The sequence below is a fragment of the Lycium barbarum genome, chromosome 5 (assembly GCF_019175385.1).
Source record: "Lycium barbarum isolate Lr01 chromosome 5, ASM1917538v2, whole genome shotgun sequence".
NCBI classification, from domain to species: domain Eukaryota; kingdom Viridiplantae; phylum Streptophyta; class Magnoliopsida; order Solanales; family Solanaceae; genus Lycium; species Lycium barbarum.
In genome coordinates, this window is record NC_083341.1 from 128,046,178 (window position 1) to 128,063,432 (window position 17,255).

Here is a 17,255-nt window from a genome sequence, read left to right on the forward strand (position 1 = left end):
AAAATGCTTATTTTCCAAACGCAAATCATTTATGCCGAAGTCATATGTTAGAAGGAGTACAGAAAGTAAGTAACCCATCCAGAGTACCAAAATGCTTACTTTCCAAACACAGACCGTGCGTGCCGACATTGTATATCATCACATACATATCATCATATACAAACATACATATAACTGATAGTGCTGTGGAACGTACAGCCCGATCCATATGTAATATAATAGTGCCGAGGAACGTACGGCCCGATCCATAAATATAATATATACTGCCGAGGAACGTTTGGCCCGATCCATAAATATAATATATACTGCCGAGGAACATTCGGCCCGATCCATAAATATATTATATTGCTGCGGAACGTGCAGCCCGATCCATACATATATATTGTATTGCTGACATCATAAATCAGAAGAAATACAGAGGGTAAGTAGCTTATCCAGAATATCAGAATGCTTACTTTTGAAACACAAATGATGCATATCAAGGTCATGCATAGGGCACAGGAACATGGTCGCCACTCCTGTCACTGGCGCCATAACACATCATACTCCAGAAGATTTCATATCTCCGAACATCTCCGTCACATAACACATCATAGCATATACACGGTACCCGGGACATATCATACTCCGGGGAACCGGACACATCATACTTCATAACATATACACGGTACCCGGGGACCGGACATATATACACGGTACCCCAGAACCGGACACATCATACTCCGGAATATATATACGGAACCCGAACCTTAAGCAAGGGACTCGGCGAACCATACGCACGATACATACCGGCCCGGGACTCGGTGAAGGAGGCAATGACACATGCACGAGCAGAGTAGTGAGAAACTATATGCATATCAAATAAATTTTAAGACTTGACAAATACGTACTCTTACCGACATTTGAAGGATCATAAACACGTTTCAAGTCAATCGGAGTTAGTATATGAAAGTTACAGACATTTTTACCATAGAACTTTTACGAACATTTCAAAACAAATCCGAGATCTTTTACGAAAGTTAGGGACATTAAAACTCACAGAACTCTTTTAGAAACAAAACTCTTTATGCTCATCCCGTTGTTCAATCATATAACAAGCTCGATCATATTAGACATACTTATATCAGAAGTGAATCAGAATCATAGACGGCCTCAGAAACATATCAAACAGAGCTTCGGAATCATGGATATATATCAAAACCATATGAAGTAGTTTATTCATTTATTAATCATACAATAGACTCAACCATACGAAACATGCTTATGACAAAAGAAAATAAGCATCGTAACCAAGCTCGGAATCAAAGAGTAGAATTACCCCAAGGTGCGTGTCATGTCATACCTTACTTAGCTCTAGGACATGCCAAAAGAAAGAAAGGGTAAGCCTTACATACCTGTTCGACCGCTTATAAGCTACGCTTATTCGTCCAAGCTTGTAAGTCTACATTTAAAAGGAATTTATGCTAATGTTAGCCTTTTCGTCGCACATTTGTACCATATTTCAAATTATACTATTTTATATTCTACCGAAAATCGGGCAGCATCTCCCCTGTTTATATGCCTAGCCCGAATTCTCAATTCAGCAACTAACAACAACAACAACAATACCAACATTAATCATAATATTTCCAATACCAACGTATGCCATAAAACAGCCCACACATTATTTTCTACATTCCTCAACCAACCAAATTTGCGATATAACTATTTAATAATTTTATTTCCGTAAGGGAGTCGAAATTAATACTAACAACATCAATAACGACATCCTCCACATTCTACAAGTTGAATGCATTTATTTTCATTCAAAATTCTCTTCAAATCTCATTCCATAATTCACAACGCCAACAAACGAATTTATCACACTATTTTCTCCGTTCTAGTTCGGTAGAACTCTAAATAAACTTATTAGCAATGAAAAGGAACCTTAATCTTACCTCAAGTGTGCAGCCACCACGTCCATCCCCCTTCTTTTTGGTTGATTTTTAGCTCAAATTGGAGGCAACGCAACATAGAACACTTTTCTCTTCACGGGCTTCAGGATTCGGGGCTCAGATTTTGGTCAAAATTAATCTTTTCTCTCTAAGCTCTCTTCTGTCTTTTTCTCCAGAATTTTCTGGGTGTTTTGTTCTGAAAAATGAGGAGAAAAGGCTGATATATCACTTAAATAAACATGGGTCATGGGCCTAAACCGGTTGGGCCCGGATTGGGCCTAGCCCACTGACCTTTCTGCCTTAAAACGTTCATATATCCTTATCCCGACGTCTCATGTGGATCCACGACATATGGTTGGAAAGATAATTAAATTATCTACAACTTATATTTCTTGGTGTTTTTCCAAATTCCAAACTTATAATACCGTTTTTGCCCCTCGAAGTCAGATCACCCGAAAACGTTACTTAAAAATATTTGTTTGGAGGACTTCGACTTTGATTTGGCTCAAGGGTCCTTCTTGAGTTGTGTTTAACTTCACATATGTGATTCATATAACTTGTCACGTGTTCCAAAAAAATCTCGATGTGTGGGCCCCACCTCCGCTTACGAATAATCCGACGTACAAAAAATACGAAATATAATACTATCAACGTGAGTTTAAATTATGTAGTAACAACGTGATTGTCAATGTTTGAGGAAGCACATGTCACGCTCAGGCTCTAAAAATGCGGGGTATAACATAAGCAGCCACAGACCTGAACTAATCTGTGGCCAATCATTATTGAGCATACAAACTATACTTAAGCTGCTATAAGCTGAATAACATATGGTTAGTCAAAACAGGACATAAAATGAACCACTACGGAACAAACTAAAAGGTAAGGTTATACACGTAATTAGCAAGCTCTAAACTAATATACAGAACTAATCAAAATAAGCAATGTAGACCTAACAAGCACATGATTAACCCCAAATTGACACATAACGTAAAACGAAACAACTACAGAACTAGAAACAGGCTTAATCTAAGCTTAAACATGCCTAATACAACTAAAACAACCACAAGCAGGAGCTAAATCATAAATTACCAAACAAATCACATAAGTAGTTTAAAGCACTCAAACATGTATTAAAAAAAATAACTAATGGAAGGTATATTACCTTCTTCGGGTGCAGCGAAGTAGGGCTCGAATCTCCGATATACCTCGAACACCAACAAATTCGAACTCGCGTATGCGCGGATTCAAACCAACACTCAAAGCAAAAACAGAACAGGATTTAGTATTTTTGTGACTCGATACTGAACAATATTGCAACTGCTAACAGAACTAGTATTTCAGGGAATCCTAGGAGACTAAAAGACTTATATTTTTTAGAGATTTTCGGGGTTATAAAACTTGTTATGTTTTAGGGATCTTATGGCGGCTCAAGAAAAACTCCCCCTTAAACGAACCCAGAATCGACTATTTATAGTGGTGAACTTAGGGTTTTGCTAGGGCTTCACAACTGAAATATTGGGCGGGATTTCTGGTCATATATTTTCAAATCAACGTTAAGGCTTTTTCTGTTGTTGAATCAGAAACCACGAGGAAAGAAAACAAAAACCATTAAAAACTCTTTGTACCCGAAAGTGAAAGGAACCGATAAAACGGTTTGAACTCGCAAAAAATGACAAAACTCATTAAGGGCTGCTCAAATCGGAGCCGAGAAAGAACGAAGAAGACAAACCTTATACGGTTGGATCTGGATGGGGAGGTACAGGGCATTAAATGTCTTCCCCGAAATGGCCATGCACGGCCTGGGGAGGTCGAAAGACGACTGCGAATTTGCCGTCTTCGTTGAAGGAGAAGAGAGAGACGAAGAGGAAGAGAGAGGGAGAGGGGTGCGGCGGATGATCAACAAAAAAAAAAACCCTAAAAGTTATTTAAACGATGGGTCGGGTCGGGTCGTAGTGAATGTTAGGCTGGTCGGTTTGGGCTAATCCGAAAATATGATGGTTAATTGGGTTGATGAATTAAAAGATGGGATAATATAGAGAAATAGCTTGGCTCCTAAATTTAAATAAAAGACCCATTTTAACTAATTATATGCTAACGTGTGTTAAAATATTATCTCATATAAAAGTATGTATTTATTAGTACTCAGATAAAAATAAAATGAAGTCGTAATAGCCGTGCGATAATATATTTGAAATTCAACAGTAAGTAAACGTTATTATTTAATTGCGAGAAAATAAATGCGGTGCGTGTGCATAAGCTGGTAAAAATGCTGAAATGATTATAATGCAAATTATAATAATACTGGTAATAATGATAATAAAATAATAATGATAATGATAATAATAATAATAATAATAATAATAATAATAATAATAATAATAATAATAATAATAGCGGTAACAAAAAATAATAACAACTAGTGACTGCAATAAAATAATGAAACACTGGTATTAATAAAAGCTAATAATTATGGTAAAATATAAATAATTATTTCTTGAATTGCCAAAAATACTAGAAATGTAAATAAATATTTAGGGAAGGCGGGACAAAATTGGGTGTCAACAACAAAAATTAGAAGAAAAATAAAAGACAACATATAATCGGAAAACCCTTTAAATTTGTCAGTAAATTTTATTTGGACACTCGAATTATGATCTGTTCTGATTGAGCACTTGACAATATGATAAAGTATTTTTATAAGATATTTCCGGCTCACTTTTTGGAAAAGCACTAACAAAAATAGTAAGTAACATGCGACAACATGTCAAACACAATAATAGGCATATGTTGATGTATATAAGTTTTAAATTATTTAAAGTTTTTAAAACCAAATTCAAATTACAATGGCGTCGCCTCATGGTGATGGTTATGTGAGGTCGCTCGGATCAAAGGCGGATTCAGGATTTAAATTTTAGGGGTTTAACTTTAAGATTTTTAGTATTGAACCCATTATATATTTAAAGTTATAGGTTCATATCTACTATTTGTTAGAATTTTAATAATTTTTTACACATAAATTTATACTCCGCGTCGAAAGTTAAGGGTTCAATTGAACCCCATCTAGTATGCTAGATACACCCCTGGCTCGAACGAGTAAGAACAAATTGTCTTTAGCAGTACTATATATACAACATTAGTAGTGGGGAAGTCCAAGGTAAAGTGGAAGCAAAGAAGCAGGCATATGCGAAACTGGTAGACAGCAAGGATGACGAAGAGAAGCGGGCAAATATGGAAAAGTATAAGATAGCGAGAAAGGAGGCGAAGTTGGTAGTGTCGGCAGCGAAAACGGCGGCGTTTGAACGCCTTAATGCAGAACTAGAGGATAGAGGCGGGGATAAGAAGTTATTCAGACTTGCCAAGGCGAGAGAGAGGAAGGCACGCGACCTGGATCAAGTGAAGTACATCAAGGACGAGGATGACAAAGTGTTGGTGGAGGAAGCTCCCATTAGACGGAGATGGCAGTCGTACTTCCATAAACTCTTGAACGAAGAAGGGGACAGAGACATTGTGTTGGGAGATTTGGAGTACTCTGAGAGGCATCGCAATTGTGGTTATTGTAAGAGCATAAGGGTCGACGAGGTTAAGGGTGTTATTCGTAGGATGTGTAGGGGAAGAGCGATCGGAACTGACGAGATTCCTGGGGAATTTTGGAAGAGTGCAGGCAGGGCAGGCTTGGAGTGGCTGACTGGGTTGTTTAATGTCATTTTCAAGACGGCGAAGATGCCCGAAGAATGGAGGTGGAGTACAATGATCCCTTTGTACAAGAACAAGGGCGACATTCAAAGTTGCAACAACTATAGAGGTATCAAGCTGCTAAGCCACACTATGAAAGTGTGGGAAAAGGTGGTAGAGATGAGGGTGAGGAGAGGCGTGTCTATTTCAGATAACCAGTTCGGATTCATGCCGGGGCGTTCTACTACTGAATCCATTCATATTGTTAGGAGATAATTGGAGTAGTATAGGGAGCAGAAAAGGGACTTGCACATGGTATTCATCGACCTAGAGAAAGTTTACGATAAAGTGCCAAGAGAGGTTCTGTGGAGGAGGCTAAAGGTGTACCTGTGGCGTACATTAGAGCTATCAAGGACATGTATCATGGAGCCAAGACCAGAGTGAGGACTATAGGAGGAGACTCGGAGCACTTCCCAGTTCTGATGGGTTTGCATCAGGGATCAGCCCTTAGCCTATTTTTATTTGCCTTGGTGATGGATGGATTGACGCGACAAATTCAAGGTGAGGTGCCATGGTGTATGTTGTTCGTGGATGACATAGTCTTGATAGATGAGACTGTAGCGGATTTTACTCTAAGCTAGAGGATTGGAGATAAACGTTAGAGTCTAAAGGATTCAAGTTGAGTAGGACCAAAACAGAGTACTTGGAGTACAGGTTCAATGGTGTACCTCAGGAGGCTGACGTAGAAGTGAAGCTTGGTACCCAGGTCATTCAAAAGAAAGGAAGTTTCAAGTATCTTGGGTCTATTTTACAAGGAAATGGGGATATTGACGATGATGTCACACATCGTATTGGTGCAGGATGGTTGAAATGGATGCTCGCTTCCGGAGTGTTGTGTCACAAGAAAGTGCCACCAAAACTTAAGGGCAAGTTCTACAAAGTGGTGGTTAGACCGAATCTGTTGTACGGGGCAGAGTGTTGGCCAGTCAAGAACTCTCACATGCAGAAGATGAAAGTCGCGGAAATGAGAATGCTGCAGTGGATGTGTGGGCACACTAGGAGAGATAGAATCAGGAATGAGGACATCCGGGATGAGGTGGGAGTGGCATTGGTGGAGGACAAGATGCGGGAAGCGAGGCTGAGATGGTTTGGGCATGTGAAGAGGAGAGACATAGATGCCCCAGTGCGGAGGTGTGAGAGGTTGGCTATGGACGGTTTTAGGAGAGGTAGGGGAAGGCCAAAGAAATATTGGGGAGAGGTGATTAGGCAGGACATGGCGCAGTTTTAGATTACCGAGGACATGACCTTAGATAGGAGGTTGTGGAGGGCTCAGATTAGGATAGAAGGCTAGTAGGTAGTCTCGCTTTTTTGTCGCACTAGTAGGCGTAGTTTTGCTCTACTTTTTATTGCCCTTTGTTTCCTGATTTTATGTGTTAGGTCTTGTCTCTCCATCCTATTTTATCATGACTTCTTTGCCCTTGTTATTTCTCATTTTCGCATTGCTTTGATTTTCTTGTCGGTATCTGACTTTTTTCCCCTTGTTTTCTTGTTTTCTTTTGAGCCGAGGGTCTTTCGGAAACAGCCTCCCTACCTTCCAAGGCGAGGGTAAGGTTTGCGTACATTTAACCCTCCCCAGACCCCACACTGTAGAATTCAACTGGATCTGTTGTTGTTGTTGTAGTAGTAGTGGTTGTTATTATTGTGGACATATATCTTCATTGATAAACTATTTACTCATATTTAGCTGTAGTACCATTCCAACGGCAAAACGATTGAATGACAACCACTAACAACATATATTAAATATTTTTACACATTAAAAAAATAATTTTTTTTAAAATTTGGGGTCTAAAATAAGCCATAATATTTGTGTGGCGGTAAATCATTTCATTAAGGGTAAAACGAACATTTTAAATTTAATTATTACTAAATATAAAAATATCTCATTCTTTTAGGGGCTAACTAAAAGGAAAAGACTGACACATAAATTGAGACGGAGGGAGTGTAGTTTTATCTAAGTAGGCGTTGGACATGCGATTTCCTGTCATGAGATGAAATCAGCGTTTGGACATGCGATTTTATTTCATGAGATAAAATCCCAAATCATCCAAAAAGGCATGATTTGAGATTTCAAATCATGATTTCAAATTTTTAAATGTAAAACTTGACCCATAACTTTATATTTTGTAAAAAAAAAAAAAAAAAACCCCATAAGTTGGTGATATATTTATCAATCATGTTTACCAACCATTTATATCAAATATTAAAAGATCAACAAGTTGGTAGTATATTTATAACAAATTTACTCTTACCAACCATGTGGGAGGATTATATTAAAGAGTAGTTACACTACAAGTCTACAACTCATGTTCAATTTTCCATTTTATTCATGAACTAAAGTTTGATTAATTGATGTTGTATTTTTTATAAAGGCTTTCTAGTAGCGTATTAATTTTGTTATGAACTATGACTTGCTTCTCATTTTGTAAGATTGTATAAGAATTGGGAAAGTTTTGATAGTTTTCACAACTTGTGGGGTTTTTATGTCTATAAGAAAAAATACAACTTAAGAAATCCAAATTGCATATCCAAACATGATTTCATCTCATGATTTCAAATCATGTCCAAACGGCTCCTAATATGCAACAGGTCTGTAAATAATTTCGAAGTAATTTTGGGTACTCTCTGGTCTCTTTGTCTCATTTTACATGCTTAATCATTTGATTGGACACGAAATTTAAGAAAACAAGATAACTTTTGAGTCTTATAATCTTAAATTAAAAATGTATATAATGATTAATGTGCTAGAATGCTCATTAAATTTTATGGTTTTAATATGTTATGTGGGATATTAAAATTGACGACTTACAAATTCTATAGAAAGTAATATTATTCTTAAATTAGATTAAAAAGGAGAATATCAGTCTATCTTACTCAAAATACGTCAGTGGCACCAACAAGGATTGTGGTGTAGTAAGTACTATTTTATCTTTAACTAGAGTTTTTGGGTTCGAGCCCTAGATATGAAGTTGTTTTGTTAGGAGTACTTTTTCACAAGTATACTTACAATTTGCTCACACGCGACATTTGCATTGATAGAACCTCGTTCTACCTTTTCATATGTGTCTCCATACTTTGCTACTTGTTTGGAGCGAGAACTTGATTTTAACTTTTAGTTGATATTTATGTGGTCTCAGCTCCATTTGTGGTGTGTGGGGGTGGGGGGGGGGGGGGGGGGGGGGAGGTTATTGTGGTAGATTGAGTATCCGATTGTGAGGTTCCACTTCGGAGTAGAGAGGACTTGATTGGTCGCATTGAGCTTCAGATGATTGTCTTTGACGTCATATTAAATAATTATGGAGTAGTAACTACTCTTGTATCATTAATTAGAGATTTTGAACTCGAGTCCTGAATATGAAATCACCTTTATTAGATAGTGAATGTGAGATTTTCGGGCGCGAACCGAATTTAGTCGAATCCCGGACACCGAATGGAAAACAAAATAGCACACGTGAGCCATAGTACACAATCATTCACTCAACGTATCTCGCTATGTTGTACCTTCCCCATGTGTGTCCAAACCATATACGCCATTGAATTTAATTGTCTGCTCAAAATAGTCTATAAATAGTAAGATGAAGTAGTCAATTATTAAGAGTAAAGGGTCAAAAACACACCTAAACTATCACCTTTTTTATGCTTAATACCTGAACTATCCGAAGTGAGCAAAACACACCTAAACTATCACTATACAGTTAGCAAAACACACCTGGACGCTGACTAGACTAAATGTTTGACCTCACTCACCTAAAAGCGCGTGAAGCAAAATTTTATCAAAAAATTTTGGTCCATTTGGCATAGGTAACAGCTATATTTTGCCGACTCATTATTATTTTTATTTTTGAAAATTTTCCAATTAATTCTTTAAAACCCTAAGCTCTCCCGTTTCTTCTTCATCATTTCTCAACCATTTTTCTTCATTTCTTCTTCTCCTGTGTAGATTTTGTTCATTTATTTCTTCTTCATTATATTTAAAACCCTAATTTTTTATAGAAAATCCCCAATATTTTGTGACATGAAGAACCCTAACTTTTTTTTTAAAGAAAATCACCAACTAATATGGAATCCATGATGAAATTGAAGCTTAATGGGGGAAAGCAAGACACCATCCATAGCAGAGATGAGACCAATGTCGGAGAAGAAGAGAATATCTGGTGTGAATTTTACAAATTTTTTACAATGACCGGTGATTTCTAATTTTACCCAAACATATTACCCCTTTAACTTTAAACCTTTTATTTATCCATGTGGAATAAACTTCTGCCACGGTGGAATTATTTATCCACGTGGAGTGCCACGTGGCACTATTTTTAAACAAAAAAGAGAGTGTAGTACACACATCATAGTATATAAGTTCAGGTGTGTTTTGCTAACTGTATAGTGATAGTTTAGGTGTGTTTTGCTCATTTTGGATATTTCAGGTATGAAATACAAAAAAAAACGTGATAGTTTAAGTATGTTTTTGACCCTTTACTCATAGAAGAAATTGGAGGGTTAAACTCCTAGGAAAACATAAAAAGAAAAGAAAGATATAATGATATAAGAACAATCAGATGACTACTTCTTGGCTTGCTTGTTTTACTAAGTGTTCTTTTCCTCTTTCTTCATGTAATGATAATAATAATAATAATAAGCTTGAAAATGGTAAGTACGACGACGAGGAAAAACAAAGCTGCGGCGCCAGTGATTCTCTGCCCAAAACGATCACTAGAAAGCCTGTTGGATGGAGAGGTATACCTTATGTTATAGGTCATCTTTCTTTCCCTTTCAAAAGCTTCTATCTTTTTCTTTTTTTTATAACTCTGATGCTCGGATCAATTTGCATGCTGACATCTCAATTATTTTATCAGGTATGTTGTCATGTCCAAACACAATGTCAACATTTAAATATCCTTTTTCATATTTTATTTCAAATACTATGTATTTTCTTTCATATCTCAACTGAGTCATGTCCCAACTCTTACAAGTGCGTTAAAGAGGGTTATATTCTTGCAGGGAATGAGACATTTGAGAGATTAGCATCAATAGGGCTATTAAACTTCACACAGTTTTTATTAACAGTGTTTCATATGGACCAAGTGGCTGCTTCCAATGTTCTTAATATATGGTCTGGAGTTGCTAATTTCATACCATTGCTCGGTGCCTTCATTTCTGATGCATATATTGGTCGATTTTGGACTATTGCTTTTGGCACCCTTTTCGAAATGATTGTACGTACGCGTTTTTCGATCTCTAATAACTCCGCTACCATGATACCTTGATACTATATATTATGCACACTACAAGAAAACATATATCTGTCAACAAATTTTTTCTGTTGTCATAGATTGATTATTATTGCAAAAAGTATTTTTGGTAACAAAAAAAATATTTTGTCGCATGAACTTTTCCCAACGGCTGTTATTGCAACAACGTGCAACAACTTTTTTTTTTTTTTGGTTGCCAAAAGTACTTTTTGCAACAATAATCAATACTATGGCAACAAAATTAAATTCTTTGGCAACAAAAAAATCATTTGCCAACAATAAAACTAAGTTGTTGCCATATATAAAAAAAATTGTTGTGATTCTATACTTTCTTGTAGTGACAATTATTAACATTTTGTGATGAAGCGATGTCGAATCGAATGAGGCCGCTTGCTTCAGTATGCCTCCGCCATCAGACAACAAATATAGTTCATACTCGCTATGTCACAATTTACGTGGCACACACTATTTCTTTTAGTTTGTTTCCAAAGAATGTCACATCTCTGTGTTTAAGTAGGGATCTAGTAGCTCAGTTGGTAGGCTACATGAACTTTCACCTTGTTGGTGAGGGTTCAAATCCCCACATTGTAACCCCCTTCCCCTATCCCTATGTAATAAATAAAAAAATAAAAAAACATCTCTGTGTTTAAAAATAATTTAACCGTACCATTCATTACGAGAAAAGAGGTTTTTCTCACCAACATTTAGTGGGAAATTTGGTCATGAAACATGATTTTTCCATCTCATTTTCACTGAACCAGCTCACTGAGAAAATGCATGGTGGAAAACAAGTTCTCATTGAAATGCTGATAAACTTCCTAATTTTTCCGTGTGAAAACACTACAATTTAGGTTTTTCTCACCGACATTTAGTGGGAATAACCACTGAACATTTTTCTGTGGGAAATAGTGATTTTTTATCAGTGATTCTCATTTTACTCTTAAAGAAATAATCATGCCATTGGTGAATTTAACATGTGATATTTTCTTGTCAAATTATAGCAATTTCACTCAAATTCTCGAAAGTTGCTTTAGTTCACTCAATTTTGACTTTGTTTAATGGTCTCAAAAACTCTTTTTGTTGTTTCATTTGGCAGGGAATGCTGACATTGACCATGATAGCTTGGTTACCTCAACTACACCCTCCTCCTTGCAAAGTCGGCCAAGCATGTAAAGGCAACAAATCACAGATGGGTTTTCTAGTAATGAGCCTTGGATTTTTGGCCATTGGCTCTGGTGGAATAAGTCCCTGTAGCATCCCATTTGGGGTGGACCACTTTGATTCAACAACTGCGGAAGGAAGAAAAGGAATTGCTAGCTTGTTTAATTGGTATTACACTTCATTTACAGTTATTCTGATCATTGCACTTACTCTTGTGGTGTATATTCAAGATTCTGTGAGCTGGGTAATTGGATTTGGCATCCCTACTGTACTCATATTCTTGTCTCTCATTTTATTTTTCATCGGGATGAAAGTGTATGTTTATGTGAAGCCCGAAGGAAGTATTTTCACGAGCATCATTAAGGTCTTTGTCGCGACTCACAAAAAAGTACACTTAAGCTTCCAAATAAGTGTGAGAGTAACGAGATCTTTTATGATCCCCCGTTACTGGAAGGGTCCATAGTGAAGAAACTCCCTTCAACCAATAAATACAGGTGATGCATCATCTCTAATTTAATTTATTGGCTTGACATTTTATTTAATTGTTACTTAGATTCAGCCTTTAAATGTTATTGTACTTAAGTACTAGAATATTTTCATCCAGGTTTTTGAATAAAGCAGCTATAGTAACGGAGGGTGAAGTTAACATTGATGGTACTTGTTCAAATAATTGGAGACTATGCAGTATACAACAAATAGAAGAAGTAAAATGTCTTCTCAAATAATCCCAGTTTGGGCAACAGGGATAATTTGTTTGACAGTAATGGCACAACAAGGCACATTCACAATGTCACAAGCTCTAAAAATGGACCGTCATCTCGGCCCCAAATTTCAAATCTCACCCGGTTCCATCTTTGTTATATCATTGATCACCATTGGGATATGGCTGCCAATCTACGACCGACTAATCGTACCATCCATCAAAAAAATCACAAGAATTGAAAGTGGGATCACATTTCTAAAAAGAATTGGAATTGGCATGGTTTTCTCAATTTTGTCCATGATTGTAGCGGGTCTAATTGAGAAAGTGAGAAGGAATTCGGTTGTAATGCATAATAGTCCTAATGGAATTGCACCTATTACAGTTATGTGGTTAGATCCACAAATAATACTTATGGGATTTGCTGAGGCTTTTTACAGTATTGGTCAAATCGAGTTTTACAACAAGGAGTTTCCTCAGAATATGAGCAGTGTCGCTAATTCTCTGTTTTCTTGCACATTCGCTGGTGCGAGTTATTTAAGCATCATATTGGTGAACATATTGCATAAAACTACTGGAGGACATGGACATCCAGATTGGTTAACTAAAGATATTAATGCTGGTAGAGTTGACAATTTCTACTATGTTATTGTAATACTTGGAGTGTTGAATTTGTTCTACTTTATATATGTTGCTCGTCGATATCAGTACAAGAGTACTAGATTAGTAGTTGATGACCAGATTAAGTCTTATTCTGATGTTCATGAACTTTATGACATCAAGCCTTAAGCAACTTCTGCTTAATTAGATGCATATTAGTGCATTTAGCTAGTTGATTAGTATATAGTACCTCGTTAATTAGCCTATTGGATATGCTTAAGTTGACTTGTTGGAGAAGTCTAGAATGTTAAATAAGAGCAATGTATGAACTTGTAAAAATACGAGAATAACAGAGAAAAATTGATCTACTTAATGAAAAAAATATGATTTGTTTTTGACATACCTGGTTGCTTATTCATTTACTTATTCCATTTTCCTTATTGATTGTCTTGATGATGGACTAACTCGAAAATGCTATCAAACTGTGAACAAACGGTTCCATAGAACATACTTAGAATCTTATTTACTATATATTGTATGGGATCACGAGTTTAAATCTTAATATTCTTTTGTACATTTATTCTTGTAAATTGGATCCCGATTGTTTTTGTTCACTCAGTAAAGTCTAAAAGCTGAAAATGCAAGAACTCCTTGGGCCATAGGCCATTGGACAAAAATATAGAAGAAGTAATGCTCATTAAAGTGGGCTATCATCTTCACACCTGTTAAAAGTTGTAGAAATGACCATGGGCCCTTTAAGAAATTACATTCAATCATTTAAAGTTGGGCCATTTTCACTTTTATGCTTGTTTTGTTCTAGTCTTTAATTTTTAGGTAAAATAACTCATATATACGGTCTAGACATCTAGTTCGCAGCCGATGTAACCCACTATATCATCGGTGTATATAATGTATATGTTCTGTATAGCTCCATGACCCACGCATCTAGTTTGTAGCCGATGTAGCCCACTATATCATCGATGGATTGATAATGTATTTGTTCTGTATAACTATATATAAACATAACATATACTCTGTATATATTGTATATGCTTTGTATAATCACATATAAACACGAAACTAACTCAAAATGTAATGTATAGAAAATGTTTATATATATATATATATAAACATTACATATACTACAGTGCCAAATATGAATCCTAAGAAACTATGAAACAAAATGGTAGCAAAATCTATCAGAAGAGCTCTGACGAAGAAGATCACCAAACACAACTCTTCGTAGCGGCTCACCAAGATTAACCATCATTCCCTAAATAGGATCTGAGATTTCTTAGAATTACAACCTAAAGAACGTTATAAAGCCTGGAAATAATTTTTAATCGAAGGATCTGGTAGAACTAGCTCGGAATATGCAATATTCATTTCCGTAATGCATTTTAGAATTTCACACAAACCTGGCATTTTTAGTAGCAAAGAGTCCCAAATAAATTACCTATTGGAGAAGAATTGAAAAATGAAAAAACAATAGAAAGCAAGCAAGAAATGGCATTGATAATGGATTGCACGGATAATAATTAAAAAGTTAGTCGAATTTTGGTAAGTTAGATCATCAAGAGGTATGGTTCATAATTATCTCTAATTTTACCTCTCAAAAAAAATAACTTTCGCGAGGCATGAGTTTATATTTTTGCATCCCCTACACCCTATGTAATAAGAAACAAAATTATATTTTGACATCATAATATTCCATAAATTATGACCTATTCCCTAAAAAAACATATGCTCCGCTAGACATACGTTTGATTTTGAAAGGCAAAAATTAAAGACCAGTCCATTTGAAGGACAAACCGTGCAATTAAATGTTTAAAGTTAGTGCTATGACACCAACCAATACTTTTGAATGCATCAAATATTGCTAGTAGTAATAATTTATAGAAAGATAAATATTTAGATAGACCCTTAAAATTATAAGCAAAATTCAATTAGACATCTCAACTATCCTTGTAACCACATCTCTAGTCTACATAAACAGATTTCGTATACACCTTGATTTGACCTATATTATAGCAATGCTGCACAGATATAATAGTATTTTCTCTGTTTTTTATAAAATAAATGAAAAAGATAAAAAAATCCTACATAAATATAATATATATTCTGTTTCTTATAAAATAAATGAAAATCTTATACAGAACGACGTTCATCCAACAAAGTAATTTAAGATAATTTGAAGTAAAACAATAAATAAGCAAAGTAAAATAAAAATGAGAAACTTCTTACATAATAAAATATAATTATTTAAAAAAAGAATGCACATATTTAAAGTGCAAGAAAGTTATTATTTTTTATTGTAATATCTTCTTTAGTAATTTATCTTCATTTTCTAATTAAAGTTCTAAAAGTTATATATTCTTAAAAAAAAATTATGCTCTTATTTTTAGTCAAAGGGGTGTAAAAAGTTTCAATAAAAAAGTTTATTCTCTTTCTAAATTTCATAAAATAAATATGGAGGATATTTTTGTTTGTAATTTTCATTTTATTAGTAATTATATTTTAATATACTTAGTTGCATATATACCTCATCTTTTTATAATACTAAACCCTTAACACCTCTTATAAAGAAAATTTATTTAAGGTAATATTTGTGAAGGATTTTTATAGTTCAGGAAGACAGGAACTGTAAGTATTTATTTTTAATATAAATAAAAAAATATTTATAAGTAAAACATATTGCATGAGCGTTCATTATAATTTACCTATTATATTAGGAAAAATTTTACATTGAAATTAATTATGCCTAGGATATATAATCAAGCGAACGACCCTTTAATGAATAAAAACGCTTTCCATTTTGCAGACCCAATATCAATACTAGACACCGAATTGGAAGCCACTAAAGGCAAAAAGTAAGATCCGACCCAATACCAGTCAAACCCGGATCATCCATTTTCCTAATAAATACTTCCTCCGTCCCAATTTAAGTGTCTTACTTTGACTGGATACAAATTTTAAGGAATAGAAAGAGATTTTGAATCTTGTGATCATAAATTAAAAATGTGTGTAATGTACTTAAGTTTTCTATGAATCTTGTAATTTTAAACTTATCGCGTAAAATGTTTGAATTGTCAACTTACTAAATATAAAAAGAAACACTTATTTTGAGACATATCAAAATGAAAGTAAGACATAGGATATTGCAACTTTATCTGGTGTAATATATCAGACAAGAAAAGAACCAAAAACAAACAAACATAGCCCTATCACAGATCGTGTCTTCCGTAGAGAACCATCCAGTAAATTACGTTACAGTATATCCCGTAGGGTTCTACTTATATTAATTAAGACAAAATGGGAAAGCCCCATCCAGATGTGGTCACTGAATTATTAAATTCCAATAGATTTCTTTTTAACTTTTTGTGTTGAAAAACAATATAGTACTAGATGTTCTCACCTATTGAATGGTCATTGATGATAGAACTTTCCTTTGACTTTGCTATGATCAAAATGGGATAGTTGTTGTCAAAATTTGTAAAGGTAGATTAACGGCCTTCAATTATTGTGGATTAGAATACAATTTCTTTCTTTAACTAAACTTACACCACAAAATCGTGCAAGAATCAAACTTAAGATTATCTTTCTTTTTTCCTTTGAGCTTTAATTTGATCTTAAAGAAAAAAGCCTCACATTTAGTGATCCTTTATAGTTGTACACTAGTGATTAGTCCAATTTCTTACTTTTTGAAGCAATGATTGCTCAGACACTCATTTCATCTGCTCATGATGAACTGTAACCATGATAGGACTATTTAATTTATGGCATGTCGGTCAAAAATTACTTCGTGCGAGGTCAAGTAAATTTTCTGGGTCCCACTTTCAGAAAATTGGGCCAAATCCTAAGTTCCTAACATTGCCTTCTCTC

At 35.1% G+C, this 17,255-nt stretch overlaps 1 pseudogene; it reads left to right on the forward strand.

Annotated features, from left to right (window-relative positions):
* The first annotated feature begins 9,580 nt into the window (after nt 1–9,580).
* Nucleotides 9,581–13,704, forward strand: LOC132642710 (protein NRT1/ PTR FAMILY 2.13-like; annotated as a pseudogene).
* The last annotated feature ends 3,551 nt before the right edge of the window (nt 13,705–17,255 follow it).